Raw genomic sequence first — 15,435 nt, 5'->3', positions numbered from 1 at the left:
ATTCTGTGCGCCGGTTCTGAATGTGGGCGGAACCTCACTGCAGACCTAAGTTGTATCCGAGTGTAGATACATTTATTATAGCGCGTACCACTACTGCTTACCGCCCACCATGGCCCGTCGCTAGGAACGCGCTGTTTTTTCACGGCGAGCAAGGCGCGCGCGCTGTTGACGGAAACGTGGCGCTATCTGCCGCCGCCGCCCGGTGATCCTCCACAAGCTGGCGATGCGCACTGCTAAATGAGAAACAAATGGCTTTTTTTCTTAGCATCCTTCCTTGGGACCGAAACGAACGCTTGTAGAGCGCGATGGCTGAATCGGATCGATTCCGCAAAGCCGTTCTTAAATACATATAGAGTATAGCCATAAGTGTTGTGTGCCAAGTTGTAGGAAGTGTACAGAGAGGCGCAATGTCCTTCGATGCAAAAAGTAACCAGTGGCTCTGGTGGTGTATTTTTGTTTTAGTTGCTTTACAGTGCTTATATCTAAGGCAAACAAGTTGGTTTTGTTTATGTAATATAAAACGCAAAAACATGACTCAACGTACCTTTGTTTATTAACACAATTTGCAGTATATTTACCGTTTGTCCAACAATCAAGCTCCGCCCCAGTGATGTCATATCCACTGCTAAAAACCGCCACTGTATGGTAACGACGTCAGCGCCATGAATTTGTTTTTGAGAGCTAATTAAAATATTAAAAACCGGAGTATACGCGGTACGACCGATGCTAATAGCATGACTATTGCTCATTCTATGCAACCGAAAGGCAATAATAATAATAATAATAATAATAATAATAATAATAATAATAATAATAATAATAATAATAATAATAATAATATTGGCTTTTGGGCAAGTAAATGGCGCAGTATCTGTCTCATATATCAGCGGACACCTGAACCACGCCGTAAGGGAAGGGATAAAGGAGGGAGTGAAAGAAGAAAGGAAGGAAGAGGTGTCGTAGTGGAGGGCTCCGGAATAATTTCGACCACCTGGGGATCTTTAACGTGCACTGACATCGCACAGCACACGGACGCCTTATCGTTTTTTCCTCCATAAAAACGCAGCCAAAAAAAAAAAATGCACTGATTATGTGTTTCGGGGCTCGTTTAAGTCTGCTTAAAGCAGAAATGCGAAAACTTTTCCCTTTCTTCTCTTTATCCCTCCATTTTTCGTTTTTAATATTTTTGTCATATTTTATTTAAATTTTTGTTTATGTATGTTTTTCTTTTTTATTTATTATTTTATTTTTGCTCCCGTTATTTTATTGTTTTTGTTTTTTCATTTATTTTTTACACTAAGTATAAGCCTTCTCACGTATTTACACCGTTTTTCATCGAATCAGTCACGCAAAACCTGCTTCAAACAGAGCATTCATTTTAATTAATTCAATTTAATTAATTACCTAGAATAATTATAAGCACATACAATGGTGCTTCTATACATTTCTGTCCCGCCGAAATGCAGCTACTGAAGCCAAGTTTCGACTTCGTGACTTTGGACTCAGAGCAGCCGAACGGCGAAGTCGCTGGGTCCCCGCGACCTCTCAGAGCGCTCTGTCTCATGCGTCCTTTTACTTGCCATCCTGCGAGTTATAGTGCTGCCTTTTTCAGAGAACTCGGGGTAAAGCACACATATTGCTGGAAATCTGACGCGTTTTCATGCACCACAGCTGCTCTGCAAGCTTTACGAAGGACACTGCATGCAGTCAATGGCTGCTGAATAACAGCAGGGAATCGACGAGGAATTTCTGTAAACGTCTTCGCGTAGACAAATAATCTTCGCGGTATACCTGTGCGCCAAGTCTGTCACGGAAGTAGTAAGGGCAGGTCTGGCTGCTGATTATGCTTATCAGGCATCTCCCGCCATATCGGAACGAGTTGTACCACTTAGGACAAAAATTATTTCGGGACTATAAAAAAATGAAAAATAAAGTGTCCCTGCCCGTGCCACTAAGTATAAAGGGCTTTACCAGTGAGGACAAAAATTATTGTGGGACAATAAAAACAATGAAAAATAAACTGTTCCTGCCCTTGCCCACTGAGGACAGATGTAACTCATACGGTCGCATGAGACTCAACATGTGAACGTAACAAAATTTTATTTGATGCAGTTCACATGAATAGATATCATCGCCATTAGTTCGCTTCCGTAAATCTAAACATTTGTTTTTTACCATTACTCGCGCTATTTCGAGCTTAATTCGATTTCTGTTTATGTTTCGCTTGGCCACAGCGTGACACGTGGCCTTCAGTGACTGATACGACAAAATAGAAAGAAAAAGATTCAGGTTTTAGGCGCAAAACACCCATCTCCAGAGACTATGTTTAGAGCATAGATGTTTTTTGATGTGTTTATTGCGAAGGGTTGAATGCTTCTTTATATCGCCATCCTTGTAATTAAATTTGCATGTAGCCAAGCGGTGCCGTTCGAAAGAAACCAACGCGACATTCACGTCTGTCATTAATGGCGCAGCAGGAATGAAATTAGATGGCATATAGCCCTTGAACAATTCAACACAGGCGACGGGTTCTAATCTTTGGGACTATACATGGAAGGCGCATGTCCGTGCACTTTCAGCTGCACAGCTTCTATGTGGGCGCTCGCTGCAATGTTGACTGGCTCGGCTCGGTCCGGCTCCACCCCTACAAAAGCGGTCTACAGACAGTCTATAGACTTCTTATATACTCTATTGCCTTTTTATAGATATTTCTTTGTGTATTCATAATCTGTCTATAGACAAAAGTTGACTAAAAGTGTATGGCCATAAATCTATAGATTGTCTATAGACTTTCTATAGTATTTGTTTTGCAAATAGACTTGTTTAGGGTTTGTCTATGAGAGTCTATAAACTATACTCTACTGACAATCTATGGACTGTATAAAGAAATTTTTGTAAGGGAGTACTCCGGCGCCTGTACTCCGGCAGGCGTTTTATTTATAATTTAACCGCTTCGAGGTCACAAGGGTGGGCCTCGGGGCATAAAAGGCGTGCAAAACACTGAAAAAAAACGCGACCCTCTCTCTCGCATGCACCCGCACGCTACGTGTAACCACCATAGCCTGGCGCCGCCATCGAAATCCCCATTTCCTGGCACCAATCGAGCATCCTAAACGGCCACACAAAGAAGACCTGCCCGGTATACACTAGTAACAGTTACTCTCCCTCCTGTCTCAGGCCAGGGTTCCAGCGTTCGCATGAGCCCTCCTTGCCACCAGATATTCCGGAATTACCTTTCCCCCCTCCCTTCTGCGTTTATTGTTGTGGCGCACACAGCACATGCGTCTGCTCCGAGGAGCGCTCCGCAACGCCGTTAGCTGGACGCCTGCGTCGAATCACGTCGATCGGATCGATCGATCGTCGGGCAAAAAACGACGACGGAAAGTTATAGTGTGCTGCCCCCTTTCAGGGAACGCGCAGACGCGTATTGTGTGTGTGTTTGGACACGGGACTCAACGACCAAGTCCCCTCTTTCTTGGTTCGTTTAGCATTTTTTTTCTTCATTTCAAAAACGACCTTCCACGGTGATGATGGTGTTCTGTGCATCACGTACTGGACAGACAGAGGGAAAGGGAAGCTGTGAGAAAGAGGGAGAGAAGGGCGTTTTCTCAGCGGGCCGTCCGGGCCGGATCGTTCGCTGATCGAGCTCCGAGCCCTAGCCGAACGGCGAGGCCCTGCGCGCGCGGACACGCGAGCTACTTTCCGGGGTGCTTTTTTTTCCAGGGCGTGGCGCGCCAGGCTGGAAGCAAAGCACCGAGCACGTATATATATACCTATACCGTGCAGAGAAGAGCGGACGAGCCGCGTTTCGCACGATCGCATGAGCTCTCTTCCGAGGATCGCGCCGAGCACGCTATGTGTGTGTATATATACAGACATAAAATGACGTACGCCTCTTCCGCGGGCGCCGGTTTCGCTCGATGTGAACTGTTGTGTACCGCTCTGCTGAGCTGGCGCTGGGGCCAAGGTACACAGTTGATGCGCGTGAATGCAAAAGGCAAGAAAAATGCGTCGCGTGTCGTTCCGAGAATCACTTTTCTCCAGGGACGAGCGTTGAAGCACGTTTCAGCGAACGGGATGAAACCGACCCGTTTTTCATAATACGAAAGTTGTGAGCCAATAGCGGCATCAGTGGAGACTGATATGGCAGTCGTTAATGAGTGGGGCTGGATTTTATGGAACATAAAGGTTATAGCACAGGTCAGACAAATTGTAAAGTATATGTACAGTCTTGGTTATGGAACATAAGGGTTATAGCACAGGTCAGACAAAGAGTGGAGTATATGTACAGTCTAGGTCAAAAGTCTTGTGGCCACAGACGTTTCGCTTCAACCGCGTAACAGAGCCATTACGGCACTATTAAAGACCAAATGACCGTGAAATGCTATTGGAAGTTTTCTTCTTGCGGTAGGGAAGCTTCTTGCTTGACTTGTGTTGGGAATGATATCCGCTACACGGAGCATTCTATAGGAACATTCATTTCGCTGCAGCTGAACGCTGTGGCCTTAAGACTTTTAACCGGGACTGTACATTGTCTTTTTACTGAAAGGCGTTCAGCGATTTAAAATGTTTGTATAGCCTCTTAAAATTTCAACAAAAGGTCGGTTTGTCAGCGTCAATGAAAACATATTCATCTAATTTGGCTGTTCCCAGGACGGACGTAAAAAAAATTGCGACCAAACGTCAAACGCTTCTTTCTCGGTGACCTGTCTCCACGGTCTCAGCTACGGGTTTATACGCCATCTAAAACATGCAACAATGTCTTATGACGCATATTTGGTCAAATACATACGCGACAGAACGCGTATTTAAATCCAAGTGGCGAACAACCTCATTGCAAACAGCGAGGAACTTGGAGGTTATTTGGCCACTGAGAGGAATTAAGCCGATTTAGACTATGCGACCAACTTGGAAGGCTCCTCAGAGCGCTCCGATTGACACACGATTCTTTAAAATATGAGTACATAGGAACAAACTGAGTACTCTCTGACTTAAAACAGCACTTAGGCTGCAGAAGTGATGCGCTTATTAAAAATTTGGTAAAAGGCAGATGCGCATTACAAATTTATCACGTACGCGGGAAATCCTACGAGATTAAAGCAGCGCGCATTCTCCTTGGATAGTGACCTCGTTTTTGCAGACGGATGCCATCCGTACTGCGTCAGCCGCCAGAATGAACAAACAACGACAACAGCCCGTGTCCGCACCATAACGCGTTCTTTGAAGAGCCGGCGCATGCTTGAATGGATCTTATAGCACAAGCAGGGTACAGACGATAAGAAGCACTTTAGAGTGTCTTCTCCTTTCATGTCTGTGTCTTGCACGTGTTGCGAGATAGCCTCATATAGCCGGCAGACCCCGAGGCTAAGTCAGCGTTAAAGAGCTTGTTTTAATCTGTTTTATGACTCGATACTTTCTTTAAAAGCGCCTTGAAGCACAGGAATGCATAATAATGTACGCGGGCCTGACAAGCTATAAGTACTTGCTTCTTTATAGAAATCAAAGGCCTGAAAACAATTTTCAAGTCCATTTTCTGAAAGATATTGAGCTTGCGGGGATAATGTTGTGTTCTTTATGAAATCGCATGTAATGCTCGTGTCCCTTAGTTTCTCCAGTGCTTTTGAACGAAAAGTGAAAAGTGCAGGTGATTTTGTGCGGTGCCAAGTGTGCACTTTTTTTGCGATAACGTATAAAAAGTAGTTCTTTTGAATGTCGTGTGATTGTACAGACGCTGCGCTGAAGCAACACGGAGATGTCTGGGCGCAGCGGCTGCGACGTAGCCTCGACCCCAGTCGAGTCGGTGTATAGACATCCGCTTGTGCTGGGTGTATACACGCCAGCGCGCTTCTCGAGGTCGGCGCCGAGCACACAGTGTTGCCAAATCACGGAGGCCAGAGGGAATGAATATTTTCTTCGCCATGCCCAGAGTAACGCCTGCTTGCCTCACTCAGAAAACGGGACGACGGCTCTCGCCTTGGGCAATCACTGCATCCGCCGCCACGCCGGCGGCTCGAGCATTAAAGAGGCCCTACTCAGACATGCAGTCGCAGACGCCGGCGCCGAGGCCCCGTTAGGGCCCTGGGCGCGCAGATACGCTGTATTATGGTGTGCTGCAGTTTTGTACGCTTATATTATATTACGCCTTATATTTTATACAGGCTGTACTGACGTGCGCTCAACTCTGTCTACAGTGAACGCTGTTTCCACACTGCATTCTTTCATAGCTGTCATGCTGATAAAGCATTACTGTCGGTCGAAGATATGCACCTGAATAAATGAATGAATGAAAGTACTAACGAACGAACGAACGAACGAACGAACGAACGAACGAACGAACGAACGAACGAACGAACGAACGAACGAACGAGTGAGTGAGTGAGTGCGTGAATGACTGGGTGAGTGCTGGTGGTAACTTAGCTAGTTGGTGTGTAACTGCGCCTCGCTACTTATTCAGCTCATCCCTGCGAAGACTGGAGGCTGTAAGCCGTGGTGGGACACTGTTAGTAAGACAATGCGTATAGCACTGGCAACGATGATTACAACAACAAGAAAATAGTCCCAAGGATACCCGAACTGCTGAGAACACTCGACGTTCGCAGAAGACGCTTCATACGCTACTGCTGTAAGAGGTAGCAAGTCAATTATCCCCGTACATAATTTTGTCACCAATGATTGCATCGCACGTCTCCCCAGCATACAGACGTTCTCAACTCGACCGCCACAACAGCGCATTGTCATGGTGATAAAGCCAAAACACTGGTTAGCTGCAGAACGCGCGTCGCATACCAGACAATAAGCGATACCCGCAGTGATTGGTGTAGGACATGGACGCGCCGTAAATGGCGTAATACAACCCGAATGATCCGTCATCCAACGCTACGTCCAATGGCCGGGTAACAAGCAGCGATGAAATTCACTACGCGCACAGTTGCTGCATTGCGGCCCTTCCTACCACGCTCGTTTTCTACGGGGGCAAAAAAAAAACATGCACACACGAAAAAGAAGAGGAGAGTGAGACCTTTATTCCTGCTAATCGACCTCAATCACGTTCTGTGGCGGCGGCGCATCGGTTGCTGCAGCTGCTTATTTGGGACGCCACTCAGCCCCCGCGGGGGGGGGGGGGGGGGGGGGGGGATGCGTGCCTGCACAGACCCACGAAAGCGTTCCCCTTTGTTCTGTCAAGCCCACAGATTGAGCGAAGCGAGGCCAGGGCTAGGGCATGTTGCGCTCTACGGGAGCACATAATGCCTGCAGGAGCAGTGTGCTGGCACAGACTTCCGATGAACGTAGCAGTCCCTGCAGCTGCTTAGAGGACCTTGCCTGCCCTATAGCTACCAGTGGACAGACGCGCTGGTGCATGTAATGTCTGCGCGACACCTGTACTCGCTTTGATGGCTGGCTGCTGCTAAGTCTTATCTTGGGATACCTTACGAATTGTGGCCAATGACTGGGAAACGTCGCCAATGGTTCCTCTCTTTAATTTCACTACGATGGTACTCGAAAGAACATAGAGACCACACAGAGGAAGTTAAAAGATTCCCAGGGAGACGTAATTACGTTAATCCAATATCATTTAAAGCTGTTGATGCCTTTAACGGAAGTGACGTCACGTCCGGTCTGGTGGCGTCACTTCCCCACAGCCAATTGGAATTACCCGGTCTGGTGACATCACTTCCCTCCAGCCAATAGAAATTGTGCGGTCTGGTGACGTCACTCCCTACTGCCAATGGGCGAATTTTATGATCGACGACGCATTTTGGCCCAAAGAGGCTTCTCAAGCAATCGCATTAAAAACTGGACATCCACTTTAGCTTCAAGCTTGCAGCGCAAACCAAGCGTAGCAGAAGAGAGGATGTGTCAACTAGGTCGGAGAGTCACGGTGAAAATATAGCTGAATCGGCTGCAGGGAACAAAACCAAACTGATGACGTGGGGTACAGTGATGAAAACAAAACAAATTCTACGCAGTACCAAGACGGCACGAACTCCGAGCCGCTAAAGAAGGATACCGAGGGAAGTCCCAGCTGCTAACATTGGCGCTGAAACACTAAAGAAGATACATGATGCATGCATCGACCGATAAAAGCCACGACGGCACGACACACACTCTGAACTGAGACGCCACTTTCGGCTTTCGCCGCTTGAAGCGAAACACATTTGAGGGCGACGCTGAAAGGTTTCTCGTGTACAGGTTTATGCACTCGGTAAGCTGGTGTCCCTCGATGCGTCCATCGCTCACTCGTCGTTTCACTGCAGCTGGCTTTCATCGACGCGTCTCGTTTGCACTCTTTTTGGGGCTTCGCTTACCGCAAGGTGGCGTGAACGGCGCACGTACGCTTCGAGGAGCTCTCACGCGACTCCACTTCGGAAATGGAAACTGCTCGTCGGCGGGCTTTCCGGTCCGTCGATGCGATGCCGGTCGATAATGATGAAAGATTAGACTAAAAGGACACGTGGACACGTTTGTGGTCTGGTTGCCACAAGCGATCAATCATGGTGGTAGACGGCACCGGACACGCTGCAGGAGCTCACGAGTGTGGACTGTGTGCGGGACAAAACGCTAATCAGTTGTAGTTTTAGCCTCATCACCTGCAGGCGCGGGCGGCACCAAATGCACACGACTAGAGGAGTCTTTATAAAGGGCGTGGCTAGCGGTCTGCAGTCAGAAAATAAATCCTCACGTTAAAGCATTCACTACTGTCCTGATGTCATTCAACGCGAAAGCGTTAAAGGTACCGTTAACCAGAAAATGCGGTATCAGCGTTGTGAGTGAAATATCATCGGCGTGACTCTGGCAGGTGGTCTCCAGAGAGCAACATAGAAAGCAGGTGTTTCACCTAGGTCACGTGTCCTTGCGGCGTCAGCACAACCTGGCCACGTGATTGTGAGTAAGCTGCCGACCGTGGCAGTGGCAGTTAAATGAATGATTGGTCGCTCAGGAAGAGCAACCAATGGGCCGCACAAGGCCCACCGCTGGGAGCACCTGCCATCGCAGGGGCAGTGGCGCATCGCTTAACCGCTGCACCACTGTGCCAGGAGGGGTATGAGGACTCCATCTATGAATGTAAAGCAGAGAATAACCTTCTGCATATATGAGAATTAACCCATTACGCTCTCGCGTCATACCCTTAAGGTGGACCTCGAGCCTCCCCTCCAAATTTTCGAGTAAAAGGTGTACATGACACATTCTCTGTTGAAACAGTCTGTATCGCCGTTGCCCTCGCGTTATGTCGTCGTAACTGAAAAATCCAGGGTTCACATACATCTCAGTGCGAATGTTGTTCAAGTGGGCTTGAGGAGAGACAGGTATCGAGCAATTTGGAGAATGCGCCGTGTGTATTCACGTGATTTCCCTTGGACTTATATGAGTGTATGCGTTTTTGATTGCGACGGTAGAGGTCGGGTACGGTGCAGCTCTCGTTGTCGTTTGCTTCTCTGGCACGCGGGCAGTCAAATTGCTGCGTCGTTTTCATTTTAGCTTTTGCGCAGTGCGCGTTCAGAGGGAGCATGTTAAGCCTATTGTACCAATAGACAGAATCTACACACCTTACATCGGGAGCTTGGCTTTAGAACTCAAAGAAGTTCGGTTTGGTTCGGTTTCGTTAAGTCAGTAAGAACGTTACCGAGCTTCGGAAACCAGATTTGATTTCAGCATAACAAAGCTAATGTTTTAGAACGTCATTATGCCTTATGACTGGCCCCTGCCTCTGTGCTGGCCTATTACGGTAGGAAACGAAACGATATAAATTCACCTGCCGCAGCTGGTCCAAACAAGAAACTAGGTCCAACACTTCACAGTGATGCCGAAAGTGATGCATTTGCCAAGAATAGCGGATTGAATTTTAGTGGCCTGAGCCCAATTGATAGCAGCATTATGCTTTTGAAAGACGAAACCGAAGCGGTCTCTGAGGCGCCACCAAGCGTCGGTTTCCATTGTTTTATATGCTACTCCTATAGTGCTACTCCACCAGAACCAGACCTAAAGTTGACGTTAAACGCGTAATAGTTAATTTTTCACTTATGTGCATATCTGTCACCTCCAAAATCGCGTCAGTCGTCCCCGCGGTTCAGTTGTAGAAACTGCCTGCGATGGCGATACCTGTCTCAGCTGTTTTCGGTGTTATCTGAAAGAGCATCGTTTTCTGTCCCCCCCCTGCAAAATTGGAAACAATCAATCAAGGCCAACTTTATCGTTTTTTAGTGTTTCCTAATACAAACTCATTCTACGTGCAGAGTTTTTTTTATCTATCTTGCCCTCAAAGCTGATCAGATTACGGTGATAGAACGACAGTGGCGTATGAACGTCAAGCGCTATGATAGGAGACTGTAGCTCGTACATGCAGGGTGGCTCACACAAATGAGTAGAAAACCTGAGAGAATCTCATCTATAGAGTGAGGAGGCGAAACTCTAACTCGATCCTTTGCAGAGAAAGAGAGAAAAAAAAAACAGCTTGGACTTGGTACGCCACTCCTAGACATTTCTTCTTCTTCTTCTACCTCTTAAAACATGGCGCATACCCACATGAGGGAATTGGCCAAGGTGTAATGTCATAAACAAGGAAATTTCCATAGAAGATTACGACAAAATTTTAGCACCAGGCGTGAATTTTGAAAAATGTATCAGTAGAAACTACAGACGAGATATTTAAAGTAAAGTAACAGACATCATTTTGGTGGAAAAATAAGAGCTCGAAGAATTTAAAAAAAAATTAACAAATCAACCAACCAGTTGCAATTATGTAATCATGAAGAGTCCCCCAAATTGAGCCCAATGCAAATCCTTTGGCGCCCGCACCGAACAGTAATAACACTGGCAGAGATAACGGGAGCCCTAACCTGGAGAGAAGGACCTTCAGGTAAATTTGTCTCTGAACATTTCTGGAGTGCTGCTTCTGCTTCCTCTTTCTGCTGGAGCTAAAAGAAATGAGTTCGCCGTGAGTTTCGCCATTGCTATCGCCTTCAGTGCTAAGGATACCCAATAGAAGGTGTCGACATGGAGGTTTTGTGAACGGAACAACAGAGTTTCATGGGGTGCAAGCGTCTATTTGCGCGCGTCTGATGGGAGCGTATCTGTCCGATAACACCACTGCACAGCTTTGAAGCTTGCGATCGGAATGCAACTGCGAAGAACTGTCACTTGTTTCAGTTTGTGCGTCCGTCATCACTGCCGGAGTAAAGATGCAAGGCAACTCTCCCGTGCAGAGGCCCTGCTTTCCGTGATTCGCGCGTATAACACTAATACGGCTTACACGCGGTGATTGCAGCAACCGGAACTCCACTTGAGTCGTTTTCTGACGTCACTCCAGTGCTGGATCGCAATGAATGGGGCCAGAGCCGCAGTTATCGCGGCGATAACATACAGAGAAGACATTTCTCTTATTCATTCTACTGTTCACCACCATTTCCCACTTGCATGGCCGTGGAGTGCAACTGGTTTATTATGCCTCACTATGAGTAGCGATAAGCGCCTTGCTGAGTGCTGGGCTGGTTATTCTTGTCAGGCATATCTGCGCAACTTGTTGTCGGCCCGGATCTGAGCGAAGGTAAGTATGCGCGATAACCACCGGCACAGTGCGACAGCCTTGGGGAGATTACGGCGTCATTTTCTTTCGCCCTGTCTAGACCAAATGATCTCAGCAGCTGTTTCGCATGAGAGACATGTTTGCGAAAATCTCGAAACTCCACGGAATTGCAGCTTTATGCCTGCGTGCCCTTGTTATATGTTCTAGCGGCGGGAGGTATAACTAACGGTTAGGAAACGCCATGGTCCGCGTTGCCACAACTTTAGGTGCACAATTCCTGTTTGTTGGAGACTACACCACCAGCGCCAGGCGAGCTGGTTCTTTGCAAGATTCTGCCGCACTAGAGTAATACTGTTAGCGCTCGGGCTTGCGCGACTTCAAGACGTCTCAATATACTTTAATGCATTTCTCGGCTCAGCAAAATGAGGCACGTTTTGCACAATAGATTTTGTATACGAGCCTATGCAACATGCTTTTTTTCATTAATGCATCAGTTTCATATATTTAAGGACGTTTTTGCCCTTAACCTTGTTTTAAGTGCTTAGCTTCACATTCACACCAACTTGACTACCATGTTAATTTTTTCGCTGTGACGCAAAATCGCAGGATTTTGACAAGCTTGAAGCGTTTTGCATACATCCCGCGTCACCTGGTAGAACTTTTATGTACTTTGAACGGATACGGAGCCCATTAGATTTGCTTCTTCCTGGATTCCGTAAATTCCCTGAAGCCCCTAACCGTACGATATCACGAAATAATTTTGCGCATGCATGAGAAATGGGCAGTAGTTAGCTCCATCGGTTCACGTCTGCTAAGTGAAGCGGGAGGAAGGGGGGCGAGGTCTGTAACAAGCAAATGTCCCCCAGAACTGTACACAGATATAATTAAAGCAGCGAAGAGCTCTCAGACTCCTTCTCCTCGCAGAGCGGCGAAGAGACAACAGTGAGAGCTGTTTCAGACTCGTCCCCATGAGCCATAAGCCGGTCCACTCACAAGCCCACTTGATGATCACGTGACCACAGAAAAACGGATTTCGTAAGGGGGGGGGGGGGGGGACTCTGAAGAGCACGAGCACCCTGGTGCGTATGCTTTTAGTGGTCGTGATCGGTGTCCAACTCGGCTATTAAGCGTGTTTGCGTTGGGGTTTTAAATGAAAACTCAAGAAGGCTGGCAGCAGACGTCGTTTGCTCCGGAGACCAGCTATCATAAGCGTTGTGAAGTTTCATTTAATCAGCTTCCTTCCTCTCTTTGTCTTCTCTGTCGCTCTATTTATTCCCCCCCCCCCCCTTATTTTTCTCTCATACAGACACCACTTCGCAAAATTCCCGTGTGTTGTAAGATGTCAGTGCACCGTAAAGAACCCCACGTGCTGCATGTTAAACCGGAACTCTCTACAACAGCTCCTCTTTCATTCCTTGCTCCATCCCTTCCCTCACGGAGCGGGAGTGAAACAGCTACTGTGCCTTTGCTTTCGACAGGACACACCCGCATTTTTGCTTTAAAACAAACACACTACAGAAGGGGCGCGAAGTCAGCTACGCCAAACCGCAAGTTGAGCTCACTTAAGGCCGTCGCGTTTCGCTCGCGACCTCGTCAGCCAAGTTGCGGGCCCGAAATGACGACGCAGCTGCAGGAGTGCCTCAACCACTTGACACGCGCCGCTAAGCGTGCGTCCTTTAAACAGGGTCTATACCACGGCGGAAGCTTCGTAAATCACCGCGTTTAATTAAACTTATTTCGCTCACTGCCTTGACTCTGACTTCCCTGAGAGGGAGGTCGGTACACCGAGGGAGCGGCAAAAAAGAAAGAACTCGCGCGGATCACACAAGCTGCGCTCCCAGCAAGCTGTCAAGCTGAGACCTTCACACCCAACGCTTCTAACTCAAATAAAGCAGGGCATAAACTCACGGGTGGCTTGTTACGGCTAGTTGATTATTGCAGGAAGGACACATAGTTTCAGATTACAACGGCTCACATGAAATATTGCAGAATGGGCATATGCGGATGGAAGAAGTCACAATATTCACTATTTGTGATATGAAATGAGATCACGGGTGAGTCTAAGGTGCAGCTGTGGTTCACATAACATAAAAATATAAAAAAAAACACATTTGACAATCTCATTGCATGGGGAGAAAGTAATTGTTGGTCGAGTAGGAATAATGGCTACAATTCATTGCTGTGCTGCCCAGAGGTTTGTTCCGTATAATTGTAAGTATTTGTTTAGCGAATATCTGAATTTGATACATGATAAGTTATTCCGGTCTGAAATTCCCTTGCGGAACTCTGAGTATCTTAGAACACTGGCCGTTAAAACCATATCCCTTTATTGATTGTGAATGCTTGGGCCGCGTTTCTCACGTTTCTGGTTCAGAGACGTAGAGGGAACTTACTATATTTAAGATGTTACGTATCAACAAAGAAATCTATTTTTGGCGTCCAAGCATTAAAAGATTTGCAGCATAGGTCAGTATTCTGGTTCTGTTAGCACTGTATAGGCTAGTCATTCTGTATTTATTGCGTATGAGACCTGTTGCAAATTATTATTTTTAGTTATTTCAAATAGCTATTAGCCGTTTGAGGAAAGAGGTAAACCGTCTTCCGATCCCCGTTTTCCATTAACCGGCAAATTCACGCCATAGGAGTGGGAACTGGTTTCGTCGTATTTTTAGTAGTCAAGGGCGACAGAAACAAGGATGGAACGTAGTGTACTGACAGTGTTACACGTGTAGCAGGCCTACTTCTGTTTAAGAGCGTACTCCAGATCCTTTCTGGGTGTCCGAAAAAAGTGATGACAGCCAGGACAGTTCCTTTTCAGGGAAAGTAGAATACCTGCTGAAGTGAATCTCGAACGAAAAATACCTCGCTTAAAACGCACGCGAATACGCGGCTGTAAAAGGAGGTAGAGCTCCCTTGGACGACTTACGCATTTCGAGACCGTGTTGCGTTCAGAGAAAGAGGGAAAAATAAGGGAGGAGCACTCTTCGAACGAAACCACCTGAAAGCTGAGAAATCGAAGCGGGCTGCCGCATCCTGGTCTTCGTCGCAGGTGTCTTAAAAAGGAAAGAAATCAGAGGAGCACCGAAACAGGCCACCAAGGAGAGGGCAAGAAAGGAATGACAACTCGGTGCTTGCCTGGTGTCCGTCCAGGCGAGGGAAGTCCGGGAGGAGCGCGGAGCGGTCGTTCTCTTTTCGCCCACCGGGAGCTGCTCTGCTCTTGGGCCAAGAGAATCGATGGCGCTATGCTGCGCTGGTCGCTGGCTGTTTCAGCCGCCACCCAGCACGGCTTTCTTCCTCCGTACGCGCACGCACGACACGCCGCGCCGGTTCCTTTGCTGGCCGTAGCAATCCCGCCTCGTTCAACTCGCGAAAGGGGACACAGTCTTCCGGAGCTCCGGCGGAGAAGGCGCTGTTTGGGTGCCGCCGCGTTGTTGTTGTGGCCGTTCTATTCCAAACGCGAGTCGCGGCTCCGAGCACGCTCGGAGCACGGAGGGCGCTGTTCCCCGTCGCCGACGCCGTAGTACGCGCGCTACGTCGCGCTAACGGCGCCGCGATCGCTGGCGCTCGTGGACGACCCCGCCGCTTGCGGCGGCGCGGTTGAAGCGCCCGGCGGAGGGCTCGGCCAAGGGATGTCGCTGTCGTCCGCGCGGAGGTTGCCATGGAGACGACGGAGTATCGCCACTCGCTGATGCCGATGGTTCACTCTTCGGCGCGAAGGGCGTGTGGGTCGGGGACGTCGGGACCGACCCGTTATGAATGGGCGCGGAGGCCCCTTCGCTGCTATTCGAATCGCGGTGTACTGTTTAAGGAAGGGGGGGGGGGGGGTGAATAAAAAGCTGCGTACAGTCCCAGTCATTGTGAAGGTGATCACTATTATTTCGGGCGAAAATAACCAGCAAACGTTACCTTGTATG

At 47.9% G+C, this 15,435-nt stretch overlaps 1 protein-coding gene across 1 annotated transcript in view; it reads right to left on the bottom strand.

Moving 5' to 3' along the window:
- The window catches only part of LOC144121437 (beta-1,4-glucuronyltransferase 1-like), a 94,584-nt gene extending 79,462 nt beyond the window's left edge, over positions 1–15,122 (bottom strand). Inside the window, exon 1 of the mRNA XM_077654637.1 lies at positions 14,657–15,122. The gene's annotated coding sequence lies outside the window, so the exon portion shown is untranslated. The remainder of the gene's footprint in view (positions 1–14,656) is intronic.
- Between the last annotated feature and the right edge of the window lie 313 nt (positions 15,123–15,435).

The sequence above is a fragment of the Amblyomma americanum genome, chromosome 2 (assembly GCF_052857255.1).
Source record: "Amblyomma americanum isolate KBUSLIRL-KWMA chromosome 2, ASM5285725v1, whole genome shotgun sequence".
In the NCBI taxonomy this organism is placed as follows: domain Eukaryota; kingdom Metazoa; phylum Arthropoda; class Arachnida; order Ixodida; family Ixodidae; genus Amblyomma; species Amblyomma americanum.
The sequence above is the reverse complement of the archived record's forward strand: the minus strand, read 5'-3'. Positions and strand labels throughout refer to the sequence as shown.